The sequence below is a fragment of the Echinops telfairi genome, unplaced genomic scaffold (assembly GCF_000313985.2).
Source record: "Echinops telfairi isolate 266 unplaced genomic scaffold, ASM31398v2 ScPeMD7_2291;HRSCAF=2852, whole genome shotgun sequence".
Lineage (NCBI taxonomy): Eukaryota > Metazoa > Chordata > Mammalia > Afrosoricida > Tenrecidae > Echinops > Echinops telfairi.
The window spans coordinates 47822280-47839514 of record NW_022106189.1 but is presented as its reverse complement, the minus strand read 5'-3'; the positions used below and the strand labels follow the sequence as shown (position 1 = coordinate 47839514).

Genomic DNA, 17235 nt, shown 5'->3' with positions numbered 1-17235 from the left:
TCCTGTCGATGAAGCCATCTCGATTCTGGTCGATCATGTTGAAGGCCTCTTTGAACTCCTGAATCTGTGACCGGTCAAACATGGCAAACACATTGCGCACCGACAGTCTTTGCAGAGCAGACACCCTTGCGATAAAACAAGCCCGAGTTTAATGCGGGCGATTTTATTCCAAAGGATAAAATGGCAAAGACCCTGGAGGCGGGGCACTGGCACAGTGGCTGCAACGATGGGGTCCAACAGAGCAGTTCTGAGGACGGCCCAGTGCGTTTGGTGCGGGGGAGCAGGAGCCACGCCCCTGTGAGGCAGACCGACTTCGCAGCTCCTGCGGGGAGACCACCGCATGAGGGAGACTGCGCGGACTTCAAAGGCTTTTCCTGTGAAGCCTGGGCCGGGCTATTCTGACAGAGAGAACTGTCCCGAGGCTGCCATCTTTTTGAGCAGTCTGCCACATCATCCTCACAGCTGGTGGGTGACCTCTCAGCGCACGCCACCCAGAGCCCTGCTTCTTACAGAGTGAATCCTAAGGAGCCCATTGTCTTCCAAGTCCACAGAGCTGGCTGCCCCACCGACCCGGTTTGCATGGTCCCAGGGTGGTGCAGTGGTTATGCACTGGGAAGCTAACCACCATCAGGACCAGCAGTTCAAAACCACCAGCCCCTCCTCCAGAGAAAACCGAGGCTGCCTACTCCTGTGAAGATGGACAGTCTCGGACACGCGCAGGGGCAGATCCACTCTGTCCTACAGCCTCACTGGGTTGGAATGGACTTGACTGCACTGGGTTCGATTGGGTTCTCCCGAAAGGCCCCAAGGATGAAGGGCTGTGGGATGAGAGGGGCTTGATCAGATGGTGGGTCAGAGAAGCTTCCATGTGAAACCAGTCCGTTCCCAGGAGGCTCAGGCTGAGGGTGGACCTGTCTTCAGGGACCCAGGGAGGGCGAGGAGCTCAACGAGTAACCGGCTAACGGGTGGTTTGCTGTCATTGGTCAGTAGGCATAAGCAATTCAGAGGATTATTTATAAGGCGAAGAAGGGGGATTTGGAGGGCCTGAGAGCCACGTCGTGACACAGTGTTTATGCGCTTGGCTGCTGACCCAATGCATTTGCCTGTAACGAGAGGCATTTGGTCTGCAAAAGGCTGCAGCCTGCAGTCGGAGCCCTTGCGCCATACATCCAGGCGCCTCACACACTTCTAAGGACTTAGCTGCTGAAGTGACCACCACACTTCCAGTGAAGGGGAGGAGCTTTACTGACAGGAAGACAAAAATGCAAGCTTCGAGTTTCCATATTGAAGGACCCTTTGGACAAAAAAATTTGAACAACACAAGAACATCCATCAAAGAATGCGTCAATGGAGACAGAAGGGATACACAGTATCACCCCCCCTTAAGGGAAGGGGCTGAGGTTCAACTACTTCAGGAGGGAGAAGATGGCCCAGAACTGGGTGGGGCTGTGACCAAGCACTTTGAGGGGCTGAGCCCCAGGCCTTGAGGGCGTAGGACCACAGTCTTGAGGGACTTGTAAGTCAATTAGCATAACATGGGCCCTCAAGACAATGCCCCCATTCTACTTTGGTGAGTAGCTTGTGAGCAATCATCTAACATGCACCTATTGGTCTCTTCCCACGTGGAGTGAAACAGAGTGAAGACAATCAAGCCCCGGGAAACAACTAGATCAGGGGTTTTCAACCTGGGGGTTGAACGACCTTTTCACAGGGGTCACCTAAGACCATCAGAAAACACCTAAATATTTCACAATATATAATTACATATTGTTTTGTGATTAATCACTATGTTTTACTTATGTTTAATTATGTTCAATTTGTAACAATGAAAGTACATCCTGCATATCACATATTTACATTAGGATTCATAACAGTAACAAAACTACAGTTATGAAGTAGCAATGAAAATAATTTTATGGTTGGGGGTCAGCACACTGTATGAAAGGGTCGTGGCATGGGGAAGGATGAGAACCCTTGGACTAAATGGTGCCCAACTGCTCCTGCCAACTGACCACATAGAAGGCCCTGCAGAGATGGGGAGGGAAATGTAGAACACAATTCAAAGTCTTAAGAGAGATAGGACTTGCTGGTCTGGTAGAGACGGTGGAAACTCTGAGACAGTGGCCCTGTAGAGCCCCTTCCCACCTGGGACCGTGGCCACCCCCAGAGGGCACCTTTCAGCCAAACAACAGGCTGGCCCATAGTGTGAACAATGGTGCCTCAAGGACTGTGCCTCTCAGACCAGCCAACCACACGGCACCTACCTGAAAGGCAGCACTTGCCCGGCAGCAAAGAGGAAGGGGTGGGAAGCTGGGCATACCAAAGTAGGGAGCCCAGGGGGGAAGTGGGCAGAGTGCTGTGACGTTGCAGGGCTACAACCAACGTCAGGACACAAGATGCTACGACGAGGAGCTTGCCGCCAACGCCACAAAATGAACATGTCCACACCATGGAATGGAAAGCTGCTTTCTCTGGAAATTTCCACAAGAAAGCACAGTAAGTTATTATTTTTTTTTTTATTTTCCTGGGATTTCACGTTTGTTGATTTTTATTCATAATCTCTTTTTCAATACAATTTACAATCTTGTCCCCACTCCCAGACTCAATATACAGGTGCTAAGTGGCAGAGAGGCCTGGAATAAATACATCCCCAAACTGGTAAAGCTGTGGAGCTGAGTGCATGCAACAGGTTCCATGAGAGCGGGGTGCCGGGGAAGGTGTCGTGGAAATCGAAGAGGAAGACCAGGTAAATGGGAGGTCTGAGCGCAAGTTCGTTCAGTCATCCTTGTCTTTCGCTCCGTGTTTAAGGATGCGCGTGAACTCGATGTAATTGAAGTTCCCCTTTTTGTCAGTGGGGGCTTCTCTGTTCAGCTCATCCACTTCCTCATCCGTGAAGCGATTTCCCATGGTCGCCAGCAGCTCTCTCAGGTAATCTTCCTGAATGGTGCCTGTTGCTTCTTCGTCGAAGCAGGCAAAAGCATTTCTGATGACATCTTCCGGATCGGTCCCGTTCAGCTTCTCCCCAAACATCGTAAGGAACGTGGTGAAACTGATGGGGCCTGGAGCCTCGTCCATCATGGCATCCAGGTACGCGTCGGTCGGATTCTTGCCAAGAGAGGCAAGCGTACCCTGCAGATCCTCCTGTCGATGAAGCCATCTCGATTCTGGTCGATCATGTTGAAGGCCTCTTTGAACTCCTGAATCTGTGACCGGTCAAACATGGCAAACACATTGGATGTTGCGCGCTGAGGGCGCTTCTTGGTGGTCTTGGTCTTAGCCTTTTTGCTCGACGTGGCGGCTGTTTGGGTAGTTCAGTGCCAGACACGAGATGGGAACCCAGTAAGTTGTTTTTTAAAACAGAAAGAGCTACTGTCCTGAAGGACAGGCTGCATGGAAGGCACTGGTGATCTGACGGACGGGCGCACGGCCTGCTGGAATGTCCCAGGAACAGACGGGAAACTGGAGGCACTCCCTGGTCTGTGCCGAGGACGGTGGAAGACAGCTACCGAGCGAGTGAGCGGCTGACTGAAGAGCTCCGCAGCTGTGCCTGCTCCAAAGAAAGGTGCTCCACAGGGGCGCAGGTGGAGAGCAGAGGCTTTGAGAATGAGGACAATGAAAGTACAAATGTGCTTGACACAACTGATGTGTGTATGGATTGTGATACGAGTTGCATGAGCCCCTACTAAAATGATGTTTTAAAAAAAGAAAACCTGCTTTGAAAAGATTAAAAAAGAGAGAGAGAAAGGCACAGGATGTAGAGATTACAAGACAGAATCATGAGTGCCACAGGCAAGTAGAGTTTTGCTGAAGGTGATTTAAAAAGGGCTGCTGCGGTACACGGACAGGGAACTGCCCGAATTCCAGCCAGGCCCAGAAGAGGACGAGGGACGTGGGAGGCTGGCTGAGCAGAGGGTACCAGCAAGATGCTCACCCACGTCTGGTGGAATGTGCAGAAGCGGCTGAAGGCTGGACAAATCGGCTACCATCGCAAAGGCTGGGGATTCCAGGGGATTCCCTTGTGCTCTCCGGGAACCCGCCCCCGAGCTAGGAGGGCAGAAGAAGGGAATCTAGAATAGGTTCAAGTCAGGAAAGGCGAGTGCGGTGGCAGGCCTGCCTCCTTCTCCGTACTTATCCCACCCATATGCTGAGCAGTTCATCGGCGCTGGGCTACACAAAATCTGGACGGGAAGAAGGCTCTCGTGTGCCCGGGGCCTGCAGATGACACAGCCCTGCTTGGTGAAATGGAGGCGCACGCCTTCAGCGCTTGCCGATCATGGTCAGAGACGGCATCCATCGGCATGGAGTACCCCTGGCCCTACAGAAAGCAAACACCCTCACACGGGACCCCCTCACATGGACTGCTCAAGGGTTTCCCGTGGCTGGACTCCACACTCTGCCCACGCCAGCAGCTGTCACAAATCAAACAACACACTCCTTTGGACAAACCTCCTGCAATATGCCCCTTTGAGAGGTTAAAAGCAGAGAAGTCATTCTGAAGATGCAGGTGTGTCTGACTGTCAGTCGGGGTAGACTAGAGAACCAAATCCATGGATACACATATGTGTATGCGGAAGAGGTTTATATACAAGGCCTCACTGGCGATGATCTGATTGATAAACTAGACTCCATCCCTACACTCCTAATCCTCAAAATGACAAATGATTATCTATCTACCACACCAACCCAAACCATGGTATTTGTAATTGCCTCACACACATGGGAAGGTGGGACAGGGAAGTGAGGGGACCAGAGGAGAAAGGCGGCCTTCGTATCAAGCGGTGGCAGAAGGATGACTCCATTCTGGACTGGCAGAACAGTGGGCACATCTGTCTTGGAGGAAATACTGCCAGAATGCTCCTCAGGAGTGGGGTTGGCAGACGTGGCTGCCGTACCTTGGACATGTGCTGCGGGGGGATCAGCCCTGGAGAGGGACAGGATGCTCAGCAGAGTTGAGGGTCAGCGAGAGAGGAAGCCCCTGGGCCAAATGTGTCACCACGGTGGGGTGGGTACAGGCACTGCAGTGATCTGTGGGGGGCACAGGATGGGCAATCGGCCTTGGTGGCGTGGTGGAGATGCAACTGGGTTGCTAACCACAAGGTGCGAAGTTCGAAACCACCAGCTGCTCCTCTGGAGAAAGACAGGGCTTTCTACTTCCATATAGAGGACAGTGTCTGACACCCACAGGGGCAGTTCCACCCCGTCGTGTCGGGCCGCTATGAGTGGGCAGGGCTCCGTCCTCAGTCCTGCCAGGCCACTGGGAGTTTGGCTGTCTGCGGCTGCTGGAGGCACCTAACAGCAGCAGCAGCAATCTGTGCAGGGGCAGATGCCAGTTTGTTCCCCCTCGAAGAGCCTGTGAGGCTGGAACCAACCATCTCCGGTTGCTCTGCGCTCTGCCAGCTGCACCACCAGGCCCCCTCTCCCGGCAGGTGAGGGCTCCCTCCACCACGCTCAGACTCACAGTTCAAACTCAATTCCCTGGCAGCGTGCGGACAGGGCGGACTGCCCTTCTCTCTACGGGGGTAGAAATTCTCCTCTTTCTGCCCGGGAGCGGCTGGTGGTCTTGAACAGCCGTCCTTGCAGTTGGCCACCGAATGCATAACCACTACCCCACCAGGGCTTCCGAAACCCTGTGTGAGCCCTTTGCCCCCAAGGTGATTTCGACTCAGAAAGACCCTAGAAGACAGGGTAGAACTCCCCAGTAGCAGGATGTCGAAGGCTGAAGTCCTTATGGACAGGGACCCTGGTGATGCGGTGGGATGAGCACAGCACTGTCGGCAGATCAGACAAGAGGAGGCTGTGGAAACCCTAAGGAGGCAGCTCTACTTTGCCCACGGGGGCTGGGAGGCAGCATCAGCTCGATGGCAGTGAGTGAGTACTGTGGATTAAGGACCCTGGAGGTGATGTGAGCTAGGCATTGGTCAGTTAACTGGTCAGTGGTTTGAACCCGCCAGCTGCTCCTTGGGAGAAGCATGAGGCAGTAAGCTCCCAGAACGATGGACAGTGTTGGAATCCCCACGGAGCAGTTCTACTCTGTCCCACAGCCTCATTGCTGAGTGGGAATTGAGGCTTCAGGTGGGCACCTACTGAGGTGACCCTGCCTGGAGCTAGGGACTCCTGTTATGCTAATGAAGCCACCAGGTCGGAGAAGACAAAGCGCAGACAAACTCACTGACTCAGACTGAGCAGATGGGGCAGGGTGGAGCTAGCCCCGTGGGTTTCCAGGACTGTAATTCTTTCCAGGAGCAGAAAGCCTGCCTTGCTCCAACAGAGCGGCTGGTGGATTCAAACTGCTGACCATGTGGTTAGCAGCCCAACACATAAGCACTTTGCCACCAGGGCTCCTGCCCACCACAGGGCAGCTCCTGAACAGAAGCTCCTTCGAGTTGTAAGAAGACCACACACAGGGAGACAGGTGCCAATGTGACGGTAGCCTGCCTGCCCAGGGCCAAGGTGCGCTGGGGCAGCAAGGCCATGGGGCCAGGGTTTGAACTCTCAGCCTCCGAGCCGTGAGGAAGCACGTTTCTGTTCTGTGAGCTTGTGGTGTTTCTGCCTGACAGCAGGGGTTGGAGACAGATGTCACATGCCTCAGCGGCTCAGAGCCAGGCGTCAAGTGAGGTGCTGACTCCACACAGCTGAGCCTTCCCTGTCTGGTGGTGGGGTGGGCGCTCCTCCAGTGAGTTGCAGGACCACCTGCTCAAACCCTGCTGCCCATGGGTTTCAGCCGGGGAGGCAGGAGTCTCAGGGTCCCAGGGCCCAGAGAGGCTGGAGACACAGCCTACCCTGCTCTGCCCGGTGTGCCCTCCTCTGAGAGCTCAGGGACAGGCCCTCTGGCAGGTGGGGTCACAGCCTCCTGGCTTATGTGTGGGGTGGAGAGGGGACAGGTGCAGAGCCCCTCCTCTTCTCCATCACTGTCCTTACTCATCTCTGTACTCCTCTCAGGAAGGGTCTGGAGCCCACACTGATGCTCCCCCTATCCGCCTTCCCATGCACCCAAACCTGCAGGGTTGTGTGGGGCAGATGGTCACCCTGCCCAGAGGTGGCTTCCTGCTGTCTTGGAGACCTGTGCTGGGCAGGGACACAGCCACAGGTCCCCTCCTTGTGCTCAACCTCATCTGAGCAGCCCCCACCTCCTCCCCCCACCCCTCCCGCTCCCCTAGCCAGCGATCTTCCCTCAGGAACCATCCCAGGCTGGAGGCAGCCTGTGCCCCTCCCCTCCCCAGCCCCGTTCACACCTCCAGCTTAATAAGCCCCTACTGCGGGGTGCCTGGGTCACACCTTGGTCTAAAGCAAACATCAGGCAGCTCACAGAGGGGATGTCTGCCAGTGAGTGGCACCCTTCCCGTGGCCGCACGATGCTGCCAGCTGGGAACAGGCCCGCCACGCCAGGACGGGTCTGTTGAAGCTAAGCCAGCCCAAGCAGGGGGCACAGGATGGTGGTCAGAGTCAGACAAGGCTGCCAGCCTCTAAGCTGGTCCCGAGTCCCCCTCACAGGGAGTAGGACTGGCCTGTGTCTTCAGGGTACAGAGGGAGCGACCCTGGGTGATGTCTGCTCTCCCTCCAGGCTCTCCGGGTCCCTGCCCTGGGGGAGCTGGCCACCATGTCTCCCTCAGAGAGGCCTCAGTGCTGGGATAGGAGGTGATAGGTCCCTGGGACAGGGCCCCCATGCTTGTTGGGTGCTTCCCACTTCCCTCTGCGGCCTCTGGAGGGACCCTGAGCCAGAGCAGCTGGCTGCCCCTTGGCTGGGAGACAGGTGGGTGTTTGCTTCGGGCCACTAGGCCGGTGCAGTAACTTGGGCCCTGCCGGGATGGGCTTGTGCAATCCCTCTACCAGTGAGCAGCCGTGTGCCGTTGGGTGCCCACTGTCCACAGTCACCCATGGGGGCCTGAGTCACAGTTTCCAGTGCTCTGTCACGCACAGGGTTGGGAGGGCTGGGGGTGGGGGTAGGGGGCGGAGCCTCCTGATCTGTCCCCTTCCTCGGTGAATTTCTTCCTTTCACCTGATTCCTTGGGTCTCTGAGGGGGATGGACGGTAGTAGAACCAAGGAGGTGACTCAGCAGAATGGCCAGGGTGGCCCTCAGAGTTCCTCCATGGGATCCCCAGGGGAGGCCCTCAGCCCCGAGTCCAGATGGAGGTCTACCTCACAGAGGTACATATCCAGATACACACAAATTCACAGGTGAGTGCTCACACGTTGTATTAGTCTAGGTACTTTGGAGAAACAAATCCACGGCGACTCATGTATAAGAGAGAGTTTTATGTAAAGAAAAGGTGCATCATGAAAACATCCCAACCCAATGCTGCCCAAGCCCACAAGTCCAACATTAACCCATTAACCCAACACCAGTCCACAAAGTCCTCCACCTCACAAAACAGAGGCAATGATGCCGACTGCAGGAGGAAAGCTGAGTCCGTGAACGTGTAAGCATCTCAGCACTTGCAAGGGTCTCCACACGGCTGCTCCAGCACCCAGGGCTGCATCGGGATAGATCCATGCGGCTTCTCCTTGGGGATGTCTTGTAGGAAGTCAATCTTGCAAGCTGAAGCAGGGAACTGCTAAGGCAGCTGCACCCGATACAACCATCACAAAACAAGAGACCCGAGAACTCGAAAGGCGAGGCTTCACCACCCATTTATCCCTCTGCCTTTCAACCAGCCCCACATGTGATTATCGGCCAGGCTGGCACAATTAACTAACTCATACGTAGAGACACATTCACATGTGGGCGCCCACACATGGACGTGCACTCACATGTACACAGGTGTGCATGCATGCACAAGCATGTGCTCACACATACAGACATATCAGCGTGTACACACACACATGCCCAGACACACATGAATGGAAACATGGGCACTCATAGTGCACACATGTGGGTGCACACATGTACACACCCAGACACACTCACAGGTGCACTCTCACACATAGACACACCCACATGCGCACACGTGTACAGACTCAGACCCACAGGTGTACACTCACACATGCATACCGCACACCCACACACATGCTGCTAGTGCACATGACTCACTTGCACGGACCCCCATGGGTGCACAGTGCTCACTCCCTCTGACGAACGTGCACACACGTTCATACACAATGTGCAGCTCACACATCTGCTGCCAGCATTTGTACAATGCATATTCATGGGCCTCCCATGCACACATACACACAGGGCTGCCCTCCAGCCCCTCCCCCACGCACCCTGGCTCTGACAGGTCGGAAAGGAACACAAAGGGTGGGTCCCACAGGAGGGCAAGGGCTGTGGCCAGCAGTAATGAGCCCTCAGCCAGGAGACGTAACATTTCAATCACACGCCCAGGCCGGAAGCCATCTTCCACACCACTGGGCAGGGACCACTGGGCCGGCACTCAATGATCCGGTGAGGCGTGCCAGCCCTGGGCTGGCGTCCCCGTCACAGATGGGCTCAGATTGACGGCCTTTGCTTCAGAGCCCCCTGATCCCCTCATGCCGTGCTGTGCATGCCCCCTGGGGGGGACACGCTACCGAGGGCTGTTCCCCTGGCAGGAGCAGGCCCCACACCTCTGTTTGTAAGGCAGCTACCCTAGGTCTCCGTCTGGTCGCGGTGGCCAGCGGGCACTGCCAGCAGACAGACCTGGCCCTGAAGCACAGCGCTCGGCACTCCCTCCACCTGTGCTGCCCGGGTACCCTGTGACTCTGACGGGTCTGGTGGGGGCCACAGGCAGGGCAGGTGACGCCTGCAACAATTCCCGACATGAGGCCAGAGCAGAGCCTGTGAGTACTTGTACCCCAGGAAGGGGTCTGAGACCCACCGCAGGGGGTGGGAGGGGCAAGAGGATGGGGCTTGAAGCCCAGGGTTAGCACCACCTGAGACCTGTCTTCCCTGCCTCACGCATCCAGGCTGCTGGCACTTCCTGCCCTGGGCCCCCTGGGGCAGCCGAGCTCCTGGGGCTGTGGTCATCGGTCCTGTTCCAGTGCCCGGCTTCCTGTTGCTAACCCACGTCCAGCATGGGAAAAGGGCCAAGGTCATCAAGGACTCCTCACCGTGGGGGGAGGGGCTCCTGCTTTTCCAAGCAGTTGGTGGCATGGAGGCCAAGTCACGACTCCCACGGAGAGACCAGTGGCTAGTAGCGTGGCCAGGCTGTGTCCCCATTGGCTTTGGAACCTGGTAAGGAGTCGAGGTCACTACTCTGATTGTCCGAGACCACACACACCTTCTCTATGAAATGCTCCCCGTGGTTCGGGTGGCAACTGGGGTGAGTACTGGCAGAACGTACCTCTGTCCACTCCACTCACACTCGCCTGGACTCCTGCCGTAGGGCATGTGCCCTTCTGCCTGCCTGGCTCCCTTCCCGCCCATTCGTTCCTGTTGTGGCCCCGCCCTCCCCCCTCCTCCCTCCTCTCCTGCCTCTGCAGGCTGGTCCCCAGCCTCCCGCTCGCTGTCTTTTGGGATCCTCGGAGTACAACTCCCCACAGAGGGGCCCTAGCGCCCCAGCGGGCTATGCCCTGGGCTACTGACCACAAGGTCCACAATTCAAAGCCACCACAGGAGGGAGGGGCTGTCTCCTGTACAGCATTCCAGGCTCAGAAACCCACAGGGCAGTCCTATCGGTCACTGTGAATCGGCATTGGCCCAATGGCGGGGGTTTGGCTTTGAGGCCATCTGCCTTGAAAGGCGAGGGCCACAGGAGTGGGTCATTTCGGACCTCAGCCTCGGGGTCCCCCAGTCTCTGTCACAGCAGAGTGATTGCATGGTGTCCCATGTCTCTCCCAATTCTACCCAGGCCCTCCTGCTGGGACGCCCCTGGGAGCCGTCGCTGTGCCTGCACGCGTGCCTCTTAGCAATGACATTTGGATCGCAGAGTGTACTGCCCCTCCTCCTCATTTCCCAATCACGGGTGCTGGGAGCCTCTGACAGCCCCGCGAACACACCAGCCCCCACAGGTGGGAGGTGGGGAGCCCAGCTGGGCTCTTCCTTGTCCAGGACAATAGATCACACTAAAGCACATCTCATCAATAAATCTTAGCTCCCAGAGGCAGTTATTTCCTAGACAAACACCTCCAGAAAAGTCGGGTCCAGGTCAAAGCACATGAAAATGCTAAGGACTCCGCACCTGTCACGGAGCTGCTGCTCCCCTCGAGAGCAGAGTCTGGAGCGTCCCTGACAGCAGGCGGGGTGGGGGGCTCCCCACCTTGCTGCCTGGAGCTTAGAACAGCTCAGACCCTTCGTCTGCACGTGCAGCCCCAGAGCAGCTGTCCTCAACCCAAACTGTCCAGGGTGCAGACCGTCCCATGCCAACTCTGAGCTGGGGGCCCGAGGGTGTTACCTCCCGCCCACGTTCTGGAGGGACGGCAGCTACTGGTCTGATCCTGCTGGTGACCCTGTCATTCCCTGCCCATGAGAGCAGGGAAGGTGTGTCCCCTTGGCCAGCATTGGTCCCTCACGCTGCAGGCTGGTCCTTCCGACTAGCAGCGCCCCCTTAGCCCTCCTGGGGTTCAGGCCTGAGAGCCTAAGTGCTGGCCAGCCCTTCCCTGAAGGTCCAGTCCCCCTCCCTCCTGCTGCCCCTTCCTGCGTCCCGCTGAGGAGCTGTTCTGCCCCAAGACTGCCGACCTGTGGGTCCAAAGCCACATGGGGGAGCACATCGGCTCCCAGCCCCGACCTGCACATGCGTCCCTGAGCCTACCCAATCCCAATCCCAGGCCCAGACATGCAGGAAGTCCCAGCCCACAGAATCCGCCCTAGGCTTTTTTGTTTGCCAAACAGCGTCCTCACTGGGACCCTGAGGTGGTGAGCACTGCCACCCCTCTGTGAGGACTGCCACCCTCAGGCCCCCTGGTCAGCATCCAGGTGTGTGAGGAACAGGATTTCTCTCAAGTTGTCTCCCCAAAATATGTACCAGACTTAGCTGCTTAAGAGTGACTGTACAATAGGTGATCAGCGAATGTAGGTCAGAGGTTATTCTCGTTACTTAACATCAGCCATCTATAGTGGCTAGACTATTAGTCTGACTCACCCTAAATAAGACCCACTCCCTTCTGATAAGGACAGTGGTGGTCTGTTTACTTGCAGGAGATACCAGAGAGGGCAAACCCGCCCAAGGATGACAGAGGTTAGGTAGCCATTACCAGCTGTCTAGATCAAGCAGACACCACTGTTTATCCCACAACCAATGTGGGCAAACCCCTAGGTCATCCCCCTCCTATTGATTGTATTGCCTATGTCGCTACCCCTCCCTGTGACTCAGGTTATTGTCTGCTATCAGGGGACTTGCACGCCTCCCAGAATAGTAATTGTCTGCTTTATTGTATGAGGCACCAGAATGATCAAACCTGTTCAAGGATGAATTGTACCACCCTTCTCTGTGACACATAATGTTGTGATGTATCCCCCAAAGTGAGATGATGCGTGATTAGCAATAAATAAGGAGGCTCCCTGGTTCTCGAAAAGGTGTCCGGAGAGGGTGGTTGGCCGAGGGGGGCTGGCTGAGGAGGACTGGTCAAGGGTGGCTGGCCGAGGGCCGTGGATGAGAGGGCAGCTCCCGCAAGGGAGGCGGCTCCTGCTCTGGCAGCAGGGTTCCCTCCACGAGGACCATCAAGCGGGGCTGAAGTGAGCAATGCTACCATGTAATATGTCTGACTGTATTATTTTATTATCTCTCATGCTCTCGATGACTTTAATACTTATATATCTCAACCGTACAATTGTGCATGACTGAACCCAGATGTAGTATTACTGAACCAGTGGCTCAAGCAGCGGGTGGGGCTGGCACCCCACTCCTCCCTACCACTTTTAATTTAATACTACACGGGTGGGGCTTCCAGCTCCCTCCTCTACTGCAGAGGAGGCCTGGTGGCACAGCAGGTTAAGCGCCTGGCTGTGAGCACTTAAGGTGGGCACTCTGAGGGTGACAGCTGGCTGTCTGCTGTGGCAGTGCAGTGCATGTGAGGGTTTGGGGCCCCACACGGCCCCTCCCACGGCTGGGCACCTGCAGAGAGGCCAAGACAGGCTGACCCACCAAAAGTACAGCCACTCCAGATAGGACTCGCCCCTGAGTCCCCTGCTCAGTAGCCCCCTCAGTGCCGTGTCTGTGCCCCCACTCCCACTGGTCGGTCACGGGAAACCCAGAGATTTCACTTCCAGGTTCCCTGGGCCGCAAGGCCGCTCGGAATGTCCCTGTGCCCATGCACCACATGCATGGGCTCTCGCAGCTGCACCGCCACCGCCCCTGCCGCAGCAGGCAGACAGAGGGACAGACAGGCGGGGAACAGACGGGGAATGGAGGGAGGGAGGTGGCGAGACAGATGGAAGGACACGTGGAGGGGCGGCAGAGGGACAGACTGGACAGGCAGGGGGACAGGTGGAAAAGCACAGACTGCAGAGCAGCAGACTCTGATGCAGGGGTGGCTTGTGTCCTGCAGGTTCACTCGGGCCTGGGCTGAGACTCCCTCCTGGGCCCGTGGAGTGGATGCTTCTAGAAGCCTGTACTCAGGTCCCTGCAGCCCCACTGTCCCCGGGCATGCACTAGGTGGGGGCCTGAGCCCAGGGGGGGTTCCAGTCTTGCTCACCATGCCTGTGCTGGTGGCCTGGCAGGTGCATGTCCTCTCTGGGCCCCGGGGCCCTTCTCTGTGGGTCTGGGCAGCTGAGAGGTCAGTGGAGTTGGGGTCACCTGGTGCTGGGGTCCCGAAGTAATGACGGCAGGGAGGGGCGGGGCCTGCCAAAGGGCACCTCGAGGCGCTGGGCTGTTACCCTGGGGCAGTTTGGGGGCAGGCATCTCAGGGCAGTGGGCCCCTGCTCACAGGAAGCTCGGATGCTGCATGAAGGGTTCACATGTAACAGGGGCAGTGCCCCCCTTTCCCATCCTCTAGGAGATGGTGCTGCTCCCCACCGCGAACAAGGCGAGAAGGAGCCCCTGGGTGTGAAGGCTGGGAACAGGGCCCGGGTGGAGCCAGACAGGCAGCAGCTGGGGCCTTCGTTTCCTCCCTGGGATGCCGAGACTGAAGTTCTGGGAGGAACACAGGCCCCCCCACCCCCCCACCCGCCCGCCCGCTAGTCTGGGCTCCACCCTGAAGCCCACCAGTGGATGGGCTGCAGCACAGGATGGGTCTGGAGCCTTCGAGATAGACTGAGCTTCCTGGCCCTTGAGGCAGGGCCCAGCCCTTGGGCTGGGGGTGGGGTAGTGACAGGCTGGACAGCCCTGTGTCTGGGGCCTACCCTACCCCATCTTGGTCTTGGGAACTTCTAACAGGGTGACATCTGTGGCCAGCACTCTCCTGGTTCTAAGGTGGGGCCACCCGGGTGAAGGATGGTCACATGCTCGGTGGAATTTAAGCCGTCCCACTATGCCTGAGTCACAAGGGTCGGTGGGAGTCAGAGAAGCAGGACACTCAGGGCTAGGCCCCTCCCCATTCCCTCTCTCTCTTCCTCTTTCCTGCGGTCTGCTGGCCACACCTGGGTACAGCTGTGCGTCTTCCCTTCTCAGTGGCCTCTGCTCTGGCCTTGCCCTCCAGGGAGGGGTAGAAGGCAGGGGTGTGTTTGCTTCAGGCACCCTGGGGCCCAGCACTCAGCAGCCAGTCTTATCCTGAGGGTGGTGTGTCAGGGGAGGGCTCAGGCAGGCGCCCGCCCCCTTTGGTACCCAAGGGGACACTGAGGCCCAGGGCTTTGAGATGTCCGCCTCAGATTCGCAGCTGTGAAAGGGGCCCAAGAGACACCTTCGGGTGGCTGGGCTGGGGAAGCCTATACCCAGGGACACAGACCCTGACATTCGCCCGCACACAGCTGGGTCCTCAGACACCCACACAGCCACATCTCCATACGTGCACAAGTCACACGTGTGTCCAGGGCACGCCCATCATGCACAGAGCACGCTCATGAGCACATGCAGACAGATGCCCAGGTGCATCAACTTGGGCCCACATGTCTGTCTGGACGCTGGGGTGCACCAGCCACCTGACTGTGTGCTCACAGGAACCCCCACACCCTCCATGGTCCCCGGAGCGAGACCACACTGACGTCCGTCCGTCACCACGTCCACCATCCAGAGACCCGAGGCCCACAGGTCCCCACCCTCTCCAGGGCGAGAAACTGAGACACCGGCCTTCGCAGCTCCCTCTTTCTCCCTTCCCCCTGCCCGTCCCTGGCTCCGCCACCTGGGGGTCCAAGGAGCCCAGCGTGCACGTGGGTCAGAGGGACACACGGGGTCCCTGGGGAGTGCCCCTCAACCCCCCACCAAGGGCAGGCAGCAGCCCTGTGGCACCAGACCAGGTCTGCAGGCCCACAGCTGTCTCAGCTCTGGAGGGGGCAGGTGCTGCCCCGCTCGGCCATGGTGGGTGGGGCTAAGCCCCGGTGATCTATGCAGGCAAGTGTCCTAGTGGCTGTGACAGATGAGGTGTGTCTGCAGGCAGCAGCTCACTGACCTGATTCGGCCTCTCCATGAGGTGGCAGGCAGAGCCAGGGGCTGAGAGCCGGAAGGCAGGCACTCGGGCAAAGCTATGGCCAATCCTGACGGCAACCCTCCACCATTTCTGGGGGCTCCACAGTCAGACTGAGGGAGGGCCAGACTCTCAGGGCCCTTGGCCTGGCTGGTCGGCTGACACTGGGCCTCACGGCGGGGTCTGTGACCCCACCAGGCTGCGGATGGTTCAGGGGGACACACTGAGAGCCATCTCTGAGCGAGCCTGGACTCGTCGGATGTGAGCCCAGTTTGGGGGCTACAGCCCAGGCTTCAGTCAGAGTGAACCCAGACCCGGGGACTTCATGCCTCCGCAGCTGGTCACACTGTTCAGAGGAAGAAGCTCCAAATCGGCGCTGGACAGTGCCAAGCCCCCGGAGGCCCTGGGAAGGGTTCTGCCCAGCCTCTCCCAGCTCCTTTGCTTGTGGCTGCCCACCCGCTGTGTCTCCACGTGGCCTCTGTCTGCGCCAGGCTCAGTACCAGGTCCACCCCACACCCTGCGGCCCCTTCAGAAGACAATCCACTGTTCCAGGAAGACCCCAGGCTCCGGTGCTGCCCTGCCAGGTGGGGCTGCCCCTCCCTCCCTAGCCTGCAGAGTCTGTCCACTCAGAAATGGCTGCGATTAGCCTCAGGGGCTATCTCCTGGTACAGGGAGGGGCAGCTGGGGCAGCGGTTTTGAGGACCATGGGGTGGGGGTGAGGTTCAGCTCCTCCCACTTCTTTCTGTGCCCTACTCAGCCCCAGAGCTCCAGACCCCTCCCAGCCCCCAACCCCCTCCACCCCTCCAGACCCCTCCCAGCCCCATGACCAAGGTGGCAGCAGAGAAGAGGAGGGGTGGCAGGCTCAGCCCCTCACACAAGTCACGCTGCCCATGTCTGATGTCTGCTGGGCTGTCATCCCAGGGGTGGGCCTGGAGTCCTGGTGCCACCATGGCTAAGCACTGGGCGGCCGCTCACAAGGGCTGGTGGCTCCAACTTGCCCGGGGCCCCCAGGGAGAAAGACCCAGCAAGCTGCTTCTTGCAGCCCAGCCCAGGGGACCCCGAGGGTGGGGTGTGTGCCGATCCACGGGGGATGGGGGGGTGGTGGTATGAGGAGAAAGGCCTGCTGAGGTTGTGTGTGTGTGTGTGTGTTTGTGCCAATCCACAGCACAGGGGACCCCAGCGGGAGGGGGCTCTGCTGGCCAAAGGGTGGGAGGGGGCAGTCGGCCCCGCAGCAGCACACTGCTGCACAAACTGGGGCTCCGGTGGGGAGGCAGATGGTGGGACAGTGCAGTTAGCAGCGCCACCCACCGCCCTTTCCTGGTGGGCTCCAGGAGCACTCTTCCACACCCCTCGGTCCTCAGCCTGAGTCTGGCCTCACTATGTGGTCCCCTTGGGTCTGACTCCACTCGGGACGCCCACCTACACAGCCCACGTGTATGGTCCTGGGTACACTTCTGCCTGGACCCTCAGCTTGGGGTGGCAGATGTGGCTGGTCTGCTCCCACACGGCCCGCCCTCCCCCCCCCCCCCAGCAGGGCCGGCTTCGTCCTCCGCAGACATTCTCACCAGGAGGGAGGCTGGGGCTGGGTGTGGTCACCATGGGGAGGCTGGGGTGTGAACGTGGTGCACATGCGTCTGACCAGCTCTGGGACCCAGTCAGCACCAACCGCTCCCTTCAGAAGACTTGAAAAACGGGTGAGTTCCCCCCCCACCCCACCCCCCAGTAGTTGTGGGGCTTTCTGTGTGAGGAGACAGGCCGGGGCTTCCACCCTCTGTATGCTGTCCCGATGCCCGCCCGCCCAGTGTTCTTGGCTGGGTCTGTGCCCG

At 58.3% G+C, this 17235-nt stretch overlaps 1 pseudogene; it reads right to left on the bottom strand.

The window, feature by feature from the left end:
- Window positions 1-2718: 2718 nt before the first annotated feature.
- Window positions 2719-17235, bottom strand: part of LOC101656368 — an 18227-nt pseudogene continuing 3710 nt past the window's right edge.